At 44.2% G+C, this 19,231-nt stretch overlaps 1 long non-coding RNA gene across 3 annotated transcripts in view; it reads left to right on the top strand.

Moving 5' to 3' along the window:
• The first annotated feature begins 426 nt into the window (after positions 1 to 426).
• Positions 427 to 19,231, top strand: part of LOC133084969 (uncharacterized) — a 32,965-nt gene continuing 14,160 nt past the window's right edge. For all 3 annotated transcript variants that reach the window (XR_009699500.1, XR_009699501.1, XR_009699499.1), the window contains exons 1-2: positions 427 to 510; positions 818 to 930. This is a non-coding gene — a long non-coding RNA (uncharacterized LOC133084969). The remainder of the gene's footprint in view (positions 511 to 817; positions 931 to 19,231) is intronic.

The raw sequence follows: 19,231 nt of genomic DNA, 5'->3' as shown, positions 1-19,231 counted from the left end.
AGATATTCTGGCGGTGTCAATCACGTCAGGACCTTCCTTTGCTTACCCCCTGTCCCATGGCTTCTCATCACTCCCAGGAAATTCCAGATTCCTTGCCCTGACCTTCATAGTTCAGCACGATCTGCCCCTGCCTACCTTCTGACCTTGTTTTGCATCACTCTCCTCGTTGCTTATTGTGTTCCAGCTGCCTGGTCATCTTTCTGCATTTTTGGAGACACCACCCCCTCTGCACCCTTGGTTCCTTCTGCCTGAGAAGCTCTGGCAGGGCTGGATCCTTCTTATCACTCAGGTTTCAGTTCAGATATCACGTTTCCATCCCTATCTTATTTTTTCTCCTTCTTTTTGTCTATGAAGCACTGATCACCGTTTGAAATTATCTATTTACCTATTCATTCACTGACTAGTTTATTGTTTGCCCCATCCCACAGGTCCACAAGCCCCGCGAAGGCCAATACCTGGGTTGCTTTGTTCACCACAGCCTCGCCAGCCCTGAATAAAGCTCAGCACATAGTAAGTGCTCAGTTAACACTTGTGAATGGATGGATGGGTGAATGAATGAATGAAGTCAACATGACACCATATTGGGGCATTGCTTTAGATTCGGAGATGGAAAAATAAAGAAGATATGGTTCCTGCCCACAGATGGCTCCTGGTTTAGTGAAGACAACTTACACATAGGGAGACAGCTGGAGTCCTATCTGCTAAGTGCCATGTGCCCTGGGTGTACGGAGGAGAGGGTGGCTGATTATCCTCTGAGCAAGGGAAGCTTTCCAAGTATGATGACTGCAGAGCTCATTGGCTCATGTTTGTGGCACAGATTTTCCTCAAGAGTGCTGTGGTGGCCCCACTGGAGCAGTGTGCTGGGAGGCACAAGACCCAAAGTACGGGTCCAGCTGTGTGACTGCAGACCAGACGCTTAACCTCCTGAATGTGAGTTCTCTCCTTTGTAACATAAAGGGCTTGTACTTGAGAATGTGTAGATTCATTTGACTCCAATGTTACCTGAGACCAAGCTCTACTGTTTGTGAGCAGCTGACCCTAAACAGACCTCTTCCCTTTGTGTCTCACTCACCTTGGCTGTAAAATGGGTCTAATAACACCTACCCCATACAATTGCTGTGAGGAGTGATGTGATGGTGAATCAAAAATAAGGGGTTGTTATGGAGAACAGTATGGAGGTTCCTCAAAAAACTAAAAATAGAGCTACCATGTGATCCAAGAATCCCACTCTTGGGCATACATCCAGAGAAAACCATAATTCAAAAAGATACATGCACCCCAATGTTCACTGCAGCACTATTTACCGTAGCCAGGTCATGGAAGCAACCTAAATGTCCATTGACGGAGGAGTGGATAAAGAAGATGTGGTGTACATACATACAATGCAATATTACTCAGCCATAAAAAAGAAAGAAATAATGCCATTTGCAATGACACAGATGGACCTAGAGATTGTCATACTAAGTGAAGTCAGACAGAGAAAGAAAAATGATATCGCTTATATGTGAAATCTAAAAAAATGGTACAAAGGAATTTATTTACAAAACAGAAATAGAGTCACAGATGTAGAAAACAAACTTCTGGTTACCAAGGGGAAAAGGGGGGGAGGGATAAATTGGGAGATTGGGACTGACATACAAACTACTATATATGAAATAGATAACTAATAAGAACCTACTGTATAGCACAGGGAACCCTACTCAATACTCTGTAATGACCTATATGGGAAAAGAATCTAAAAAAGAGTGGATATATGTATATGTATAACTGATTCACTTGGCTGTACAGCAGAAACTGACACAACATTGTAAATCAACTATACTCCAATAAAAATTAATTTAAAAAATTTAAAAAATAAGTAAATATGGAAACCACACACACAAAAAGAAGGGGTTGTTCTTATTCAGGGGCAGTTCTCCTGAAACGAAAGAATCTCAGATTGCCTGTGTCTTCAGAACTTTCTTTCTGCAGCTGCCCCAGGAAGAAAAACTAGCATTTTAGTCCAGACTGCTTCTCTGGAAGCCTTGGCATTTTGAGCTGAAGGGTCATTAAAAGACCAGATGGCAGAGAAACCTTTTAGGCTACTGTTTCCAGAAGTTCCATGGTTCAGTTAGAAACCCCGGTGCCCTGTCAGTGCCCTGCAGAAATGAAGATCAATGATGCCACGTGCCATCAATGCATCTGTGCCTGTCCTGGACACAGCTGCCCACCTGCTTTGGAGACAAAGAGCAGAAACGAGGCTTGGACCTGTCACATGTCACCATGGCAACTGCTGTGTATGTGTTCCCTTGCTACCCACCAACCAGCTGTGGGGCAAGGGCAGTGCCAGGGGCCTATAGAGTGGGCCAATGGGGATGGCAGGGAGCTCTGGGGCAGGTGTGGGAGGGTCTGGGTGGGGAGCAGAACGGCAACTTTTCCTTCTCTTTCTCTCTCTCTCTCTTTCCATTTTTTATTGAGACATAATTCACATAGTATAAAATCCATCCAATAAAATTCAATGGTTTTTAGTATATTCAAAAGTGATGAAACCATCACCACTACCTAATTCCAGAACATTTTCGTCACCCCAAATAGAAACCCTGTACCTATTAGCAGTCACTCTCCATTCCCACGTACCCCTCCACGGATTTCCCTACCCAGGGCATTTCATATATGTGGAATCATGTAATATTTGCCCTTTTGTGCCTGGCCTCTCTCACTTAGCAAAATGTTTCTAGATTTCATCCCTATTGCAGCATGTATCAGTACCTCATTCCTTTTTTAATGGTTGAATAATATTCCATTGTATGAAAATACCACACTTTGTTTATCCATTTGTCCATTGATGACCATTTGGGTTGTTTCTACTTTCTGGCCCTTGTGAATAACACTGCTTTAAACACTTGTGTTCAAGTTTGTGTGTGAACATGTTTTCATTTCTCTTGGCTATACATCCAGGAGTGGAGTTGTTGGGTTCTCTTCCTTTTTTTCCTGCCACCCCACAATATTCTCATGTTTTAGCCCAGGTACGTAAAGGATAAGGGGGGCATTTGGACCCTCTGACCACTGAGGGTCCTACTTAAAAAAAATTTTTTTATTGGGGTATAACTGATTTACAATGTTGTGTTAGTTTCAGGTGTACAGCAAAGTGAATCTGTTATACAAATACATATATCCATTCTTTTCCCACATAGGCCATTACAGAGTATTGAATAGAGTTCCCTGTGCTATACAGTAGGTCCTTATTAGTTATCTATTTTATATATAATAGTGTGTATGTGTCAATCCCCATATTCCAATTTATCCTTCCCCACCCTTACCCCCCGGTAACTATAAGTTTATTTTCTACATCTGTAACAATATTTCAGCTTTGTAGATAAGTTCATTTGTAGCCTTTTTAAAGATTCCACATTTAAGTGATATCATATATTTGTCTTTCTCTGTCTGACTTACTTCACTCAGTATGAGAATCTCTAGGTTGCAGCAAATGGAATTATTTTGTTCCTTTTCAAGGCCGAGTAATATTCCATTGTATATATGTACCATATCTTCTTTATCTGTTGATGGACATTTAGGTTGCTTCCATGTCCTGGCTACTGTAAATAGTGCTGCAATGAACATTGGGGTGCACGCATGCTTTCAAACCATGTTTTTCTCTGGATATATGCCCAGGAACGGGATTGCTGGATCATATGGTAGCTCTATTTTCATTTTTTAAAGGAACCTCAAGACTGTTCTCCATGAGGGTCCTACTTTTGTGACTAATGAGTTCTGTAGACAGAGGAGAGCTGCACAGCCAGCCAATGACCCGCTTCCCATTCTGCTTTGGCTCACAGCTATATCAGCTGTATTTTCCTGCCTCCCCAAGGTTAGATTTCGCCACGTGACTTTGATCCAGCCGGGCTTCATCCTGATGCCCACTGCCAGGCCTGGCACAGTTCTCTTCTCTTCTCCCCTTCTGTGTCTGTGAGTGAGCACAGAGGACCCGGGTGGATTCTGCCCTAAAAGGTGCCAAGCCTCTCCTCAGAGGGGGGCCCACATCCCTGAATGTGGACCAGGTCCCCCCCTGCTTTGTGATGTGAACAAGGAATAAGCTTTTATCACCTTAAGCCACTGAGACTTGGGGACTGTTTGTTACCCCAGGGAGTCTATCCTGCCTAGTACGGGTTCTTCATGTAAGAAGTGACTGTTCAGTTTCTAGAACTGTCTGCAGAGCTTCTGGTCCTGCTTCCTACCTTAGCCCACAGCTCACTCCATGGTGGTGGTTTTTGCACAGGCCTTGTTGGATGTGATGTTGTCTGCTAAGATGACCAACTGTCCTGGTGGTCACCTGGGACTGAGGGGTCTCCTGGGATTTGGGACTTTCAGCTTTGAAACTGACGCTCTCACCCTGTCTCTGATCTGGGACTCAGGCTGAACTCCACTAACTTTGGCCCAGTGGGAAAGAATGCCATGTCTGTCGCAGGTAAAGTTTGGGAGAGTTGAGGCATATCTAGGAGATATTTGCCAGCCCTGGACCGGGGTTTGGAATCCCACCTGCACCCTCCCAGTGGTGGAATTAGCCTTTCTCAGGCTGTGCTGGTGGTAAAGATGCGGGGCATGTGAGGTCAGCGTGTCCTCAGCTAAGGCTGACATGTAGTGGCCCCTTAGATGTGGCAAGTGAGACTTGCTGTAAGCGGGGAGGAGGCTGATCAACATTTGGGAAATGAATCAGGAGCTCTAAGAAGGGGGTGAATAGGGTAGACAGCATGTCAATGGGAGACATGGAGGAGGAGAGCAGGCAGGCGTGAATGGAGGACCAGAAGCAGGTGTACGGAGAGGGAAGAGTCCAGACCTATGTCTGCAGATGTGTTCTACCTGCCACTGGGCATGCCTGTGGGACTGGGGCTGTGCTCTCCTTCAGGCTGTGTTTGCAGTTTTGAGACTTCGGCTTTGTCCCTGCTGTGACTTCTGGGTTCAGTTTTGTTTCTGGCACCTGAGGTCTTCCAGTGACCCCTCCCCTGCAGAACGACCCACCCTGGTTGCTTCAGCAAGTGGGACGCACACTTGTCATCACGTGGTCAGAGCTCAGTGGGAACACACCAAGATGGCAGGCATGGTCCCTGTGTGTGTGGTGTGCAGTGCTGCATCCCTGGCCTCAGCTTCCATCTGTGACCCAGGCCACCTCCTCATCAGTGCCTATCTCTGGTCATGGGGAGCCCAGAGAGCGGGTGGACCGGCACTGGCCATCACCACCATCAGAAAACAGTCTCAAGCTTTTCTGTTCACAAGCCAGTGGTACTGTCGTTGGGAATGAAGGTGAGCTTCTTCTCTGGCTCTGCTGTAAGTCAGAAAATGAGCACTAAACACTCATTAAGGTCCTCCAGGGATGGAGACAAGCTCTCTCACTGGCCATTCCTAAAAGTGAATAAGCTATCCATAGAGTCAGATACTAGCCATGAGTCCCTTTCTCTAAGTACCAAAGCGTTTTTTTTTTTCTGGATCATGAAAAATAAATGCCCGTTTTTCTTCAATCAAGTCAGCATGAGGGATCTACGGGGGAGAGACTTGCTGTTCTTGTGATGGAGGATTTGCTGAATTTTCTGCAGCCGAATATTTCCAAGTTTGTTTCGACATGGCTGGCTGGAGAAGACATTGCAGCTGGTGATACAATGTGGGGTTCTGAAGGAGGGCTGCCTTCTTAGTAGTATGGGCTGGTGGGGAAAGGGGACAGGCCTGGATGGTGGTCTGGGGTAGAGGGGCCACAATAGTGCTGATTACCACCAGGTATGTGCCTGCAATTGTGTCAGAGACTTCAAATGCCTTCTTTCATTTGAGTTCTCCTGGCAGCCCTGTGGGGCGTCTTACAAAGGAGGAAACAGAGACTCAGAAAATTAAGTATCTTGCCCCAAAATACAGACCTGAGATTCAAACACAGTTTTACCTGGTTCCAAATCCCAGCTCTGAAATGAACAGCTATCGTAGTCTGCCTCCTGGCTGTGGGGTAGTGGGTTGCTCAAAGGGATGTTTTTTAGAAGCTGTCCAGTGGGGAAGAATAAAGCTGGGCTTGATTTGCGAAGTGGGTAGAGGTAAGAGGAACAGCCCTGTGGGTGCGGCCAGCCATAGGGATAGACCCAGGCACAGGGAGCAGGGCTCTGTCCTGAGCACTCTTTGCTTCAGAGACCCAGCCAATGACAGGGTGGCAGAGATGGTGGAGAGGATTGGAACAGGTGAGAAGGGTGTCTGAGCACCAGCTAAGAGAGTGCAGAGCTGGGATTCCTTACCAGTGGGGACTGAGAGTGCTAACCAGGAAAGCATGACAGAAACTTGCTTCTGTAGACTTGTCAACAGCACAGGGCTTATTAAAGCTGGGACTCCTGGCTCCACGAGGTGCCAGGGCTTCACCTTGGCTCCCCAGACAATGGGTCTATGACTGTATGATTTGTTCCAGACAATATCCAATTATCCTCCCTGCTCTGATAAGGCCAGGCAGGGGCTAAGAGACTGAAGACAAGGGTTAGTTTTCTTCCGAATGTACTGAGAGCCAGAATTCATGACCTTTGGTGAGCTCTGCAGGACATTGCCATAATGATGCTCTCCCTCAGTCTTCTGTGTGGAGCCCACTGTCAAATCATGAACTTGGATCCATAACAATGATTTGAGACTGAGCTGACTCTAATGCATATGAATGGTGTGAGCTTGGGTAAGTCACTCTCTCATCAGGCTTATTCATAGAAATCGACAAGCTGATTCTAAAATGCATATGGAAGAGCAAAGGAACTGGAATACCAAAACAACTCTGAAAAAAAAAACACTCAGAAAACAAATTTGGAGGACTTCCACCACCTGATTTTGAGACATACTATAAAACCACAGTAATCAAGACCATGTGGTATTGGAAAAAGGATAGACACATAGATCAATGGAATAGAATAGAGTCCAGAAATAGACCACACATATATGGTCAATTGATTTCGACAAAGATGTCAAGGAAGTGAGATGGAGAAAGGCTGACTTCTTCAACAAATGATGCTGGAAAAACTGGATATCTATATGCCAAAAAATGAACTTTGAACCGTACATTGCACCCTATGCAAAAATTAACTAAGATGAATCATAGTAATCGTAAAACCTAAAACTATAAAACTTCTAGATGAAAACATAGGAGAAAACCTTTGTGACCCAGGGTTAGGCAAAGATTTCTTATATAGGACACAAAAAGCTTGAACCATAGAAGAAAAGAAATGATAAATTGGACTTCATCAGAATTAAAAACTTATGCTCTTCGAAAGACACTCTTTTTTTTTGTTTGTTTTTGTTTCTGGCCATGCCATGTGGCTCATGGGGCTTGTGGAATCTTAGTTACCCAATCAGGGATCGAACCCGGGCCCTCATCAGTGAAAGTGTGGAGTTCTAGCCACTGGACCACCAGGGAATTCCCAAAAGACACTGTTCTTAAGGAAATGAAAAGACAAGACAATCTTGGAGAAAATATTTGCAAAACTAATATCTGATAAGGGACTAGTATTCTGGTATTAACTTTGTGAATAAAGACCTTGACTAAAGGACTGTAACAGTTCAAAATAAGAAAGCAAATAACCCAGTTTTTTTAAAAAAAATGGGCGAAAGACCTGAGCAGATACTTCACCAAAGAAAACATATGGGTAGGAAATGAGCACATGAAAAGATGTTCAGCATTAGTAGTTATTAGGGAAATGTAAATTAAAGTCACAATCAGCTGCCACTCCAATACGCATTAGAATGGCTGACCATCCCCAGTCCCCGCCAGTCTGACCAAGGTTGGCGACCATGTGGGACTGGCACCCTGAGAAGCTTCTGCTGGGAATGCAAAGTGGAACAATCACTTTGGAAAATAGTTCAGCAATTTCTTAGAAAGTTAAGTACACTTATTTTACCACCCAGTGGCCCCTGCTAGGTATTTACCCAAGAGGAATGAAAATATTCACCCATGCAAAAACCTGTTTGCAAATGTTTATAGTGGCTTTATTAATAACCACCCCAAACTGGAAACAACCCAATTGTCTGTTCACTGGTGAAGGAATACAAAATGTGGTGAATCCATACATTGGAATTCTGCTCATCAATAAATAGGAACAAGCTGCTGATATCTGCAATGACATGGATGCATCTCAAGTGTATGATGCTAAGTCAAAGAAGGCTACCTACGGTATGATTCCATCCCTATGGCATTCTAAAGAAGGCAGATCTATAGGGATGGCAAACTGATCAGTGGTTGCAAGGCGCTGGGTGTGGGGGGAGGGGACTGATTACAAAGGGGCATCAGGGAATTTTTGGGGTTCCGGCAATGTCTTATATCTTGATTGTGGGTGTGGTTATTGACTATGTGCATTTGCCAAAACTTATAGAACTGTGTATAAAGAAGTTTGAATTTTACTGTGTATAAAAAACCTGACAAGATCTTCCCTGGTGGTGCAGTGGTTGGGAATCTGCCTGCCAACACAGGGGACACAGGTTTGAGCCCTGGTCTGGGAAGATCTCACATGCCACGGAGCAACTAAGCCTGTGAGGAGCAACTAAGCCCGTACACCACAACTACTGAGCCCACGTGCTGCAACTACGGAAGCCCACATGCCTAGAGCCTGTGCTCCGCCACAAGAGAAGCCACTGCAATGAGAAGCCTGTGCACCAGAACGAAGAGTAGCCCCTGCTCGCCGCAACTAGAGAAAGCCTGCACGGAGCAACGAAAACCCAACACAACCAAAAATAAATAAATAAATAAATAAATAAATAAATAAATAAATAAATAAATAAATAAATAAATAAATAAATATATTTAAAAAAAAAAAAACCTAACAAGAAATTAACACTTTTCTTGAAATTGAAGTTTTGGTCGATCAAACTAATCAAATAGCTGCAGTTTCATGTGGTCTAATATGTAACATGATAAATCACATGCGGGTGATATAAATAGCAAAGCTTCAGGTAACTGACATAGGGGAGAGTGTTACGTAGTCCATAGTATAAGAAGGATGACACGGGCAGAGCCATATGGCTGGAAGGGAATTCTCTGTTCGTCAGAGTGACAGGGAAATGCTGTCCACGGCTCTGACTTTTCCTGAACTGAGTCTGGTCATGCAAACACATCTTCGAGTCCTTTCTCCGAAGCCAAGTCCCTCTCCTGGAGGTGGCCAGCCGTCACTGGAGCAGAGGCAGGAGTGTATTCTGGACAACACCATTCCCTGTGGACTCTAAGCTTCACATCTCAGTGCCCTTTTGTCTGCCAGCTGCCTCGGCTGCCAGTTATCACATAGCCATTTCCTCGGAGCTGACAAGTAAAAAGCCAATAATTCTCTGTCAGGCCGAGGCTATTCTCACAGCAAACCATTGAATGGTCATTTCAAAGGGGTAAAGCATAGGAACAATCCTTCAAGCTTCCCTGAGAGGAGAGATTTAAGGACACGGAAGGGTATTCTTGGGCTGTCCCATTACTGGATGAACGTTCAATGACAGGTATTACATGGTTAGAGATAAAATCCCTAATATCTTCGTGCTTTACCTGCTAATGGATTTGATTCTTCCACAGCAGACAAAGTCCCTATCAAGAACTGTTTCCTTTCATGAGGGTAGGCAGCTGCAGAGAGTATGCTTTTGTCTTCAGAAAAATAGGTCCAGTTTTGAACTACTTTCTTCAACATTGATAAAGAAAAAAGCCCTTTTATCTCCCTTGAAGGCCTTTTCTGCTTCGAGCTCAAGTTAGCTGGATTTGCAACATTCTCTGACCCCACCAAAACCAGGCTGCTTCTCGAGGAGTCTCCATCAGAAACTTAATATAAGGCAAAGAACAGACACAACCCAAAAAGCTCTCCCCGTCTTGAAGGAGTCTTTCTTTCTAAAGTCATAAAAATATCTGATAGACGTGGTCTCAGGAAATAGAAATCTGTTTTACAAGAACATCAATTTTATCATATTTTAGGGAAAAATTGAGGAAGAGAAGGCATTTGCTCGTTGCTTTTCTTTTCCATGGCTTCTGTTAATTTTTTACAAGGGACCTAGGACTTGAACTGATGTCTTATAGTTCTTTTTCCACCAACCTGGAAGTTCCTCTGAGGTTTATTTTTCTCTGTATTCCCACTGTACAGCACAGTGTTTGAAATGTACTAGGGAAAGGGAAGGAAATTACTATTTATTGAGCATCCACTATACAGTTGGTTCTATGGGAGATGCTTTATGAGTGTGTGTTTATAGATACAGGTGTATCGGTTAGCTATTGCAATAGTAATGCTGTATAACAAACCATCCCAAAGCTCAATAGCTTAAGAAAGCCTCAATCATTTATTCTTTCTTTTTTTTTTTTTGTTTCAGGGATGTTATTTATTCATTTACTTTAACTTTTATTCTATATTGGAGTATACTTGATTTACTGTGTTGTGTTAGTTTCAGGTGTACAGCAAAGTGATTCATTTATACATATACATATATCCATTCTTTTTCAGATTCTTTTCCCATATAGCTTATCACAGAATATTGAGTAGAGTTCCCTGTGATACACAGTAGTCCTTATTGATTATCTAGTTTATATATAGTAGTGTGCAATGTTACTCCCAAAATCCTAATTTATCCCTCCCCCTCACCTTTTCCCTTTGGTAACCATAAGTTTGTTTTTGAAGTCTGTGAGTTTGTTTTTGCTTTGTAAATAAGTTTGTTTGTATCATTTTTAAGATTAGATTATAAGTGATATCGTATGATATTTGTCTTTGTCTGACTTACTTCACTTAGTATGATAATCTCTAGGTCCATACATGTTGCTGCAAATGGCATTATTTCATTCTTTTTTATGGCTGAGTAATATTCCATTGTACATATGTACCACATGCTCTTTATCCATTCTTCTATCAATGGACATTTAGGTTGCTTCTGAGGAAGTTTACAGCAATACAATCTTACCTCAGGAAACAAGAAAAATCTCAAATAAACAACCTAACCTTACACCTAAAACAACTAGAGAAAGAAGAACAAACAAAACCCAAAGTCAATCATTTATTCTTGTTCATATTGTCTAGGGTTTTGCTGATCTAAGTTGAGCGGGGCTGGCTTGGTTAAGTGGTTTTTCTTGTTGAAGGTCTGTGAGTTAACCAGGATGGCTCTTTTCCAGGCTCTGGTCATTGGGGTGGCTCTGCTCCATGTGTCTCTCATCCTCCTGGGACCAGGAGTCCAGCCAAGGCCTGCTCTTCTCTTGGCTATGACAGAGGGACAAGAGGCCAAGTGGAAACACGCAGGGCCTCCATGACCTATGATAGGAGTTGGTACACTGTCATGTTCACCTCATTCAATCCGTCAAAGCAAGTGACATGGCCAAACCCAAAGTCAAGGGGTGGGGAGTCAAGGGGAGGGGGTGGTGGGTAGGCAGGGGGTGTTTCAAACTCACATGGCAAAACATGAGGGAGAAATGAAGAATGAGGCCAGTAATGTGGTCCACAATAATGTTTAATCCTGACATCAACCCTACATGCTAGATATGGTATTATCCCCATTTTACTGATGAGAAGACTGAAGGAGAGGGAGGCCAGACTGAGGTTTCAAAGCTTGTTCTCTTTCTGCCATACCGTGTTCTCTCTGCCTGGTGTTTCCTGGCACTCCATAAACACACGTTGCGTACGGTTTAATAAATCAAAAGCCACAAGTCCAGCTGAAAGTTAAAATAGTTTAACCAAGAGCCTCTTTTCCTGAACTAAGTTCCAGTTTGTCTGTGGTTTCCCTCATGCAGTTATTCTGGGTCTCTGTCATTCCCACATGGTGGTACTGTTCAGCGTTTAACCGGCTGGGCTGTCTTAGATGTTCGGTCATGCCCTGCTCTGTCTGGAGCAGTCAGACCAGAAGGCACACAGACCAGGGGCTCCCACTGTAGGAGGGGTCCTCTGTCCACTTTTTTTTTTTGCCAAAATGACCCTGTTTGCTAGAGGACAATTTCAAGCCTGCTCTGGATGGATCTCTTAATCAAAAGGGATTATGCCAACAAAAAGGAATGTATCCTTCTAGGTTAGTCCCAATCATTTCACTGAACTAGGATAGTCAGAAGTTCTCCTCTGCGCCTGTCAACTCCAACTCAGCATCTCCTGGTGGCCTCTGGTGGTGGTCTCACTGAAGGGCTTGTCAGGGTCGGAGGAGGAGATTTTGGAGAGAGGCAGAGCCAGCTGGCTGGGGCAGCACTGGTGACTCAGGAGGTGACATTCTCCTCTCTGAGTCACAGAGGAACTCCTTGAAGTACCCGCTGGGAGTCTGTGTTTTGCCAAATGCAGACATTGTGTTTTTCCTGCCAGAGAAGTTGTTTCTCTGCCTACACGGGGTCATCAGCAGGCCGCTCTCAACCTAGATGCCCACAGAAAAGTGAAGTGAAGCAAATGGTCCACAAGACAGCTCTTAAGGCTCACATCTCAGCTCAGCTCTGTGGGGGAGAAGCATCTGGAAGTCAGGGGATGGAAGTACCTCACAGGGTGCCCTGTCTGTTTGGGGACTTCTTGCATGTAACACTACAGCCATTGCCAAAGTTTTGAACGGTTACTTCTGACATCCTGGCTAGATCCCAGGCAAGTCATCGTGTCCTGCCTCTTCTGACCCTCTCCACATCCCTGTGAATGTTGTTCCTTGTGGCGTCTCTGAGGCAGCTCAGTGGATGCCATGTTTCTTACAGGGGGAATGGTGGAGATATCATTTCACGGATGAGCAAAATGCTTGTTTCTTGGGAGAGGGATGAAATGTGATTTTGGAAAAACTTCTGAGAGACTTTGAAAATGTTGGTGGATGAATGGGGCTATTGTAATGCCAGTCATCTTTATATACTTATTCCTCACCACTGCTTGGAATAATCCCTCAGAAGCTGAGGATGAAATTGGTTTCTCAGCGATTTCTCTTTTCACCCTGGATAGCTCCTATAGGATTATTTAGAAGTCCTCAAATCTTTGTCAGTTTGTTGGTGACATGCTTCTGGGGGAGGACGAATGTGGTCTTATTTCATTGCCAGTGCACTGCCTTCTAGGAGCTGGTTTAATGGAATGGGGGCAGGGAAGGAGGAAGGAAGGAGGGAGAGAAGAAAGGAAACAGCACTTTTTGATGTGGACCAGATACTTGTTACTTTCATGTCTGTTGTCCCATTTTAATCTTCCCACAAATCTTTGGGACAGGTGCTTGGATTCCCATTTCACAGATGAGGAAACTGAGATTACATAAATGGAGCTAGACAAAACTCGGGAAAATAACAAGGGTTGGGATTCAAATCCAAGTCTCTCTGAATCCAAACCTGGTCCATGCTTGCTCCCACCTGCAGAACACCTGTCCTCCTTACCAGTCTCCCTGGGCAATGTTTTCCTTCCTTCCATCATTGAAATAACCACAGCTTTGCCCCATCACCTCCCGGACAAATAGCTGTGGCTTTCTCTCCATCTCATCCGTGCTTTTCAATATTCCACTCACCAGATTTTCCCTGGACTTAGATTTGGCCTTAAACACATGAAAAATAATGATTTCTCACTGTAGGTGGCCAAAGGCTCTTCTTAACTAGTATCTTCCCAGCCCCTCAGATGGTTCCTTTGGCTGCTCCCAGCCCTTCATTAGTAAAATCTAAATGATGCTTTACAGTTCATGGGCTGAAACAGGGCCACACACAGCAATTTAACCCATAAGGTGGAGAACCTGACCTTGGAGAGCTTTCTGTCTGGGGCAGCATGGGTCCCGAAGCACAGGCCACTGGTAGACAACCAAAAGAAAGAGGCACAAATACGGTTGCTAAATAAAACCTTTACACTATGTTCAGGTGAAGGAGTGAACCAAGTGGAGTTTATTCTGGAAATAAGGTCCCAAAGCTGACCATTCATATAGCTCTTTGTCTCAAGGGAGTATAACAAGACAAAATGGAGTCATTGCATTAGAGAGTGCAGATTAAATTCCCTTGGCAAACTGGCCTCTGACCTGGCCCATTTTTCTACATACCCCATGTCCAACATCTATCCCCACTTGTTCTCTTATTCCAGATTTTTTTATAATAAGAGTACCCAGAGGTCTGATTCCTGAGCTGACTCTCAGTGACTGCCAAGGTGGCCCCAGGTATCTCAAACCCTTCTCCTGTGGGTCACTTTTATGGCTGGCACCCTGAGTTCTACTGTCCTCTGTGGATACCAGCTCTGACTCTTCCTCCCTCCATGCTGAGACATCAGTGCTGTCTCTTCCTCTGTCCAGCTTTCTGTTTTTCCCATCTTCCTTCTGATACTCCGTTCTTATTTCAGTAGGAGACTTGAGCTGGGGGAAGGTTAGTGTTGTTCTATAAGCCACTGGGAGCCACTGAAGATTTGTGAGCACGAGGCTAACTGTCAATGGGGACCTGGAGGTGGAGGGTGGGGTAGGGACCAAATCGGGGACATCATTAACGATGCTGTTGTAATAGTCGAGGAAAGGATAGTGAGGGTCCTAAGCTAGGAGGCTGGTGTTGGGAATGAAAAGGAGGGCGGGAATTGCAGACAGAGTTCCCTTCCACTTGGGATTCCTAAGCCCCCCGATGTTAGAAGGGAACCCCAGCCTTTACACTAAGAATATCCAGATTTTGGCTTTTGTATAAAGCTGCCAGCTGCCATGGAAAGGATTCACAGATGAAAGTTGTATAATTCTGGGCTGTGATGTGGGTAATGAAATAGAAGAGCTAAGAAAGAGGTCTCAGACAAAGGAAGGAGAGAAAATAACCAGAATTATTATAAATGAAAGAAGTGATCTCAGAGTTAGATTAAGAAAATGGGACAAAAAGAGATGATCAAGACTCTTCAAAGGCGAGAACAGGAAGGCGGAAGGACTGTGTGCTTTAGTGGAGCAAAAACTCATGCTATTCATCTGTCTGTCTGTCTGGTTTAGTTGACACTGGAATTACTCTTAGGAAAGAAAATATTTTATTTAGGAAAATATCCTGCTCGGTATAGAAGATGAGATAATGAGGGCATACTTTAGTGAGAGTCAAGAGACAAATTTCTCTGCATTATAAATAAGTAGCAATTTGGTGATGGGGTGGGGGCAGTTGGGGAGAAGAGAGGAGCAGAGAGAAGATAGGAGGGGGGTGAAAAGAGATAGGAGAGAGTGTCAGGGCATCATGGTATGTTCTGAGGCTTTTAAGAATGGGGATGATGTTACCCAGAAATGATTTGCATTTCTGAGACATACACCCCCTTTCCCAGGACCTTTGGAAAGTCTGCTACTTCCAATGGGAGTTTTGTTTTTTAAATCCACAGACACCACCAATGCACTGGATCCCTCATCCAGGTCCATGCTGTTGGGTTCAGGGGGCTGCATGCAAGGGTGAGTGAGGTTATCCATCTGCTGACCTGATTCAGCTACAGGAACTTGAACCTGGAAGGGATGCTGTGATTATAAACTTTTCAGGAACACTCAGAAATCTTGGGAAAGGAACCTGGATTTCTACAGGTCAAGGACTGAAGTTCTAACTGGTCATATCTGGTTCTTAAGGACAGGGAGACCCCAGCTGGATTACCTATCTTGGCTTATCTGTTTTCTTTTAGGGTCCAGCTTACCTGAATAGGTTACACTAGTTTGGATTGACCAATTACTTGATTCAGTGACCTCCAACCAGCTCAGGTGTGAAATTTGGGAATCTTGTAGTCAGCTAGGGAAGCGCAAATTTTGGATCTGATCTTTGTGGGTAAGTGTGTGTCAGGAGGCTGGAACAGCAGGAGATACAACTGTCTAGAGCCAGTGTCCTGGGACTTTCTTCCAGCGGCAATCAGGACAGCTTTCTGGAGATCCGTCCAAACTGCCTTGTTCCAGAATGCATAAGCTATACCCTGAATCAGTGCTGCTCAAAATTTAATGTGCCTCTCAGAGCTACCCGGATGGCTCACTCAGATGGTTTGCTGAGTCCCATCCTCAGAGTCTGGGAATGGGGCCCGACAATGTGCCTCTCACAAATTCTCAGCTGCTGCCGCTGCTGGTTTGGGAAGCACACTTGGAGGACTGCTGTTCTCAACCAGCATTTCTCAAACTTTAATGTGCATGGGGATCCTCTGGAGATCTTGTTAAAAAGCAGGTCTCTGGTGGGTCCTGATAATTTGCATATTGACAGACTCCCAGGAAATGCTGATGCTCTTCAAGTAAGGACCACTCTTTGAGTAGCATTGCCCCTCGTCATGCTGCCTTTAGCCTCTGACTGGCTGCAGGTCAAGTGTTCTTATCCATCTAGGAATAAATACCTCCACTCCCTGCCCAGTTGACTCCACCCCATGTCCCTGTTAGGAGCCTAGCTGCCCAATCAGCTGTCGGAACACCTGTTCATCCCATCCACAGCGCTAGAGGGACAGTTAAGCCTTGTCAGGCTCCAGTCTTGCTGGCTGCTGCAGAGTTGCAGCCAGACGTCTGCGCCCTCTCGCTCCCCAGGGCCTGCTCTACCCTCGCCAGTCTGGCAGTGGCCATCTCAAGTACCAGGAAACAGCTGTTCCTTTGTCCTTGAAACCAACCCTGCTCGGCTTCTCTCTGGCTTTCCCACTGCCCTGGTCACTCCCGAATGACTCCAGGCTCCAAAACGGGCCTGCTACAGCTGCTCTGGCGAAAGGGCAGGAGGAACTGGGAAGTGATTCAAATAAGGAGACGCTGAAAAGATAGAAACATAGGGGAGAAGGAAAGAGGAACGGGAGTTCATGCATGCCTCATATGAGTTTTGTTATTTGTAAGATTGGAATAGCAAGGACTAATAAGCTAATAAGCACCGTGATGGATTTAGGGAGGGTTTCTTGTAGGGTGAGGTCGTGGGAAGGGAAATAGTTTGGGGTTCGGGACACCCAAGTTCTAGTCCTTATTCTGATGCTCGTCAAGAACCCCCTGGCCTCACTGTTCTCATTTATAAAAAGAGAGGGTTGTATGAAACCAAATTGGAGGTACCGCATATCACAAAAAGTCACTTATTATAAGGATTATCTAGGGAGGCTGGGAAAGCCCTAGGCTTTGGAATCAGAAAGACCTGAATTTATTTATTTATTTATTTAATTTATTTTCAATTTTTAAATTGAAGTATAGTTGATTTACAATGTTGTGTTAATTTCTGCGATACAGCAAAGCGATTCAGTTATACATACATATACATCCTTTTTTTTAAGATTCTTTTCCATTATGGTTTAGCATAGGATATTGACTATAGTTCTCTGTGCTATACAGTAGGACTATGTTGTTTACCCATTCTATATATTAAAGCTCACATCTGCTAACCCCCAGCCTCCCATTCCATCCCTCCCCTAACCCACTCCTCCTTGGCAACCATCAGTCTGTTCTCTTATGGAGAAAGACCTGAATCCCTGCTTATCCTACTCAACGTCTCAGAGCCACTGGACACATCTCAGTCACTCTGAGTTGCTTCTTTACCAGCGAGGATTAAATGAAATAACAAATAAAAAGAACCTAAAATAGCTGCAGGTATATAGTGAGTGAGCGCTCAAGAAAAAGATGCTAATATTATGATAGTCACTAAAAACGTGAAAAACCTGTACCTTTCCACTGTGCTCCATTTTATTAGACTGAAATGCTCAAACGTGTATTACTTTTTTCCCCTCTAGAAACACTTCAGTTCTGTGCTTCCCACACTAACCCCTTAGGTAGTCTGTGTTTGCTCAACTCAGCCTCCAAGAAAATATGTTCCAAAATCTTGCAACAAGAGGGTAACAACAATCAAAGAAGCATGTTGCCCTACTTAGCATGTTTTAGGGAATTATTTAATACTAAATTGCAGGAAAACTGACTGAAACATAATCTGTGCCAACAGCTCCTGTGGGCCCTGTAACCCGAAGGAAATGTTTAAGAACAGGGCAGGTAGCACAGGACAAAATGGTTTTTTATTGTCTGTTTCTCTGAAAATGGTTGTCATGGGATGCTGAACATAGTGGGTGCTCATTCGATGGTTCTTGATTGAAAGAAGGGTGTTCTAGAGACTTAAATGTTTCACCTGTTCAAGATTACAGTATATGCTGAAGGTGACTGTTGCCTCCATTGGTAGCCTGATGGTTTGTTTATTCAGTTCTAATTTGGGGCCCCCAGGAAGCAGGTGTTTGTTTGCAAGCAACGGAAACTGAGTCTGGCTAATGTATGTGGCTATCTGGAGTTTACAGGTGCACAGGGAAGGCTGGAGAGTCTGGATTAGTAAACAATAGGAACCCAGGACTTACCTGACAGGCACTTCCATAAGGATGAATGGACCAAAGGTTCTGAATATTTCTTTTTTTTTTTTTTTTAATTTATTGTTTGGCGGCATTGGATCTTCATTGCTGCGCGGGCTTTCTCTAGTTGCGGCGAGCAGGGGCTACTCTTCGTTGCGGTGTGTGGGCTTCTCATTGCAGTGGCTTCTCTCGTTGTGGCTCACGGGCTCTAGAGTGCACAGGCTTCAGTAGTTGTGGTGCGTGGGCTTAGTTGCTCTGCGGCATGAGAGATCTTCCCAGATCAGGGATCAAACCTGTGTCCCCTGCATTGGCAGGTGGATTCTTAACCACTGTGCCACCAGGGAAGTCCCTGAATATTTCTTATCACTTAAGGAAATAGGCCTGACATTTCTGAAGGTGCCACTCCTTCAGGCCCAGCCTTCAAATATGATCCCCCCGCCAGGACTCTGATATGAGCAGCTGACAAGGGGACAGTGGCACATCAGAGGGCCAGCCCATATATTACTCCCAAGCCCAGCAGTTACTCTATCCTCCTATTCCTTATGAGATATAACAGACATGAGGACATTCATTCTTGTGAATCATAAGTTCAGTATGCAGCCCAATGTGTGGTGTTGCCTTCAGTATTAATCTCTGAGTACTGGTTAGTTAATTTCCTATTAACTACCCAATAGTTAATAAAACCTGGTGTTTTTGTTTTGTTGTTTTGTGCCTAATATGTTTGGGTTTTATGGATAAATGCTTACTTAGCACATTGTATCTACAAAGACCCCCTATGGGCTATAAGATAACCCCAATGGCCAAACAACTTCATCTACCGACAGAATTATTTCTGTGGTATGCTACACTCATGTCAGAATTTGGCTAGGGAACTGTGGTCTTCCTGTGCCTTATTTCCCCAATTATATTCTGAAATGTGCATAATAGACCCTACATGGTGGGTTTGTTGTATTAAATTGTATAATACGTATATTCATCACGCCTGATGTGGTAGGAAAGAATACAAAAGACAAGGATTATAACTTGTCTAGATGTAGACAAGTCCTTCTATGACTTTCTCTATCCCCATGTAATAATCAGTGACTAAGCCTTTGTTGGCTTAT

This window comes from Eubalaena glacialis, chromosome 2, assembly GCF_028564815.1.
Source record: "Eubalaena glacialis isolate mEubGla1 chromosome 2, mEubGla1.1.hap2.+ XY, whole genome shotgun sequence".
NCBI lineage: Eukaryota > Metazoa > Chordata > Mammalia > Artiodactyla > Balaenidae > Eubalaena > Eubalaena glacialis.
The sequence above is the reverse complement of the archived record's forward strand: the minus strand, read 5'-3'. Positions and strand labels throughout refer to the sequence as shown.